The following is a 2,674-nucleotide window of genomic DNA, read 5'->3' as shown; positions in this document are numbered from 1 at the left end:
CTATTGATTAATTTTTTCACAACAATTTTTTTGCATAGGCCTTTTTAAAAAGCAGTTTTAATTATACAGCATATTAAAATTTACATTCTACTTTTTTCACCTGTGATGTTGTAAGGGAAGAAAAACAATCTTCCACCCTCTACCTTTCTAGGTTCTATAACTGAGACCTTCCCCTTAATCAAAGATTAACAAGAGAATATTCTACCCCAAAATGTGCCACTTTGGCAGGTGGATTATTTTGAGCTGAAGGCAATCAAGACGGAACCAACTCAGAAAAAGCTTTTTACCATCCCCTAAACTGACTAAAAGAATTTAGAAATGGGGTCTGTGCCAGAAAGAGAGCTACTACCAGAGACAACTTTTTCATCTGAGTCACTTATCTGCATGGCAGGGCAAACATCTGTTAACCAAACATTTGCTCTTCTCATCTTCCTGTGAGTTGTCTTCTACCCCTCTGAAGTCCCAGACCCACATTTCTTTCATTAGCTCAGGATGGTATATAGGCTTTAATTGTCTGACTGCCTTTGAGTCTCATATTCTTATGGGTCTCCTGTATGTATAAAATTGAATTTGTTTTTCTCCTGTTACTCTGTCTTCCATCAATCTAATTATTATACCAGCCAATGAACCTAGATGTTAAAAAAGGGAAATTTTTTCTCCCCTATAATAGATACTTATCTTTTAAGGGCTGAGTCTCCACTTTAATGCTTCTGTTACCTTATTCTGAGTTGACTTTTGGGAAGTTAACCATTTTTTATGTACTGTCTTTTTCCCTAAACATCATGTACCATATGTGAATCTCCAACTACAGGCCAAGCACTTGTTTCATATAATCCCCACATTGCAAGCCCTATAAGGGTTTTAGAGATAAGAAACTAGAAGCTCATGGAACTCAAGTCTTTGGTGAGGGTTACTCTGCTAGTAGGGCCTCAACCCCAGCCCTGACGGTCTCCAAAGCTATGTCCTTTCCTCCACCTACAGTTGGGAAGAGGGGGGACCACCCCTCTCAATCTTTGAGCCCCATCTTCCTCTCCAGTAGATAATGGGTGGAGAGGGCACTGCTTTTGTTCTAGCTTTGGTTGCATACTGAAGTGTGGAACTTCAGGCAAGTTTCCTAGTTTGTCTTGGTTTCAGTTTCAACATCTGTAAACTGGACATACATACCCCAGATGAGCTGGTCCCACAGGAGTCATATGAGGACCCATGGGACAAAATTTACACGAAAGTAACTGGTCCCTAGCAAGGGATTGTAGGTCGGGGATGTGTGGGGAGAGAGGGGAGTCTTAGAAGACTCACTTGTTGTTGGGAAGTTTAGGCGGGTGCAAAATGCTAGTGGAATCTCAATGACACATTTTCTCCAGTGGAGTCAGGCAAACACCCAGAGAGGTTGTCATCTCAGTTTAGGGAATACCGTAAATTAGTATTTTTTTCCACTTAGAATAATGGGGGACTCACACTCTTGCCTAAAGACCCACCTGGCTTTGGGCTGAAGGAGAGAGAGCAGCGCAGCTCAGAGAACAAAGTATCAAAATTTTGACTAAAGACAGAATCAGTATTACTAATTTTTCCTTTTCCTTCAGTCTCCAATCTGACTTGGCATGGCACTTCTTTATTTAAAATTTTGATATTTTGTCCATCACAGTGATGGGGCAGAGAACACACCACCCCAAGATGTGTCACTCTGGCATGCAGATTATTTTGAGCTGAAAATTACCAAGGTTAGTCATGAGTTAGATCCATTAAACTTGTAACCTGCCTTCACTGATCGAGCTTGCTTTAATAGTTTTTACAAAACCTTTCATGTTCTCCAAGAGTCATATAGCCTAAATGACAAGATGTTTGCCTTAATTGTTTTTCAGGAATTTGGAGTTAGCTATGTTCAGTTGGAGCTCGAGCCAGTTAAGACCTCTGGCCCTCCAACTGGGCATGCATGAGTGTCCTCTTGGTGACCTTTTAACAGCAGAGGGTCTAAAACTCCACCCTCAGGACATGCATGCAGGCGTTTTCTGAATATGCATCCTATGAAGAAGCCTGTAGTTTAGTTGCAGTGTGCAGAATGATGATTACCTCACCTTTTTTTTTTTTTTTTAACATCTTTATTGGAGTATAATTGCTTTACAATGGTGTGTTAGTTTCTGCTTTATAACAAAGTGAATCAGTTATACATATACATATGCTCCCATATCTCTTCCCTCTTGCATCTCCCTCCCTCCCACCCTCCCTATCCCACCCCTCTAGGTAGTCACAAAGCACAGAGCTGATCTCCCTGTGCTATGCGGTTGCTTCCCACTAGCTATCTATTTTACGTTTGGTAGTGTATATATGTCCATGCCACTCTCTCACTTTGTCACATCTTACCCTTCCCCCTCCCCATATCCTCAAGTCCATTCTCTAGTAGGTCTGTGTCTTTTTTTCTTATTTCCATTCACCTTTTCCCACATTCCCCATGCTTCAGACCACCCTGCTTTCTTACCCCATAAATAACCTTAGCCCCTCACCTTTGGGGAGGTGGATTTGAGATTTGTTCTCCTGTCTCTCCACTTGGCTGCCTCAAGAATAAACCTTTTCTCTGCTGCAAATCTTGGTGTCTTAGGAAGAACCTTGAACTTACCCCTTACTGCCTAAAAGACTTTAAGATAGGAGGCCTGTCCAGGAAGATGCTATCACCATAGAT

Source organism: Balaenoptera acutorostrata, chromosome 1, assembly GCF_949987535.1.
Source record: "Balaenoptera acutorostrata chromosome 1, mBalAcu1.1, whole genome shotgun sequence".
Taxonomy (NCBI): domain Eukaryota; kingdom Metazoa; phylum Chordata; class Mammalia; order Artiodactyla; family Balaenopteridae; genus Balaenoptera; species Balaenoptera acutorostrata.
This window is presented reverse-complemented; position numbering follows the sequence as displayed.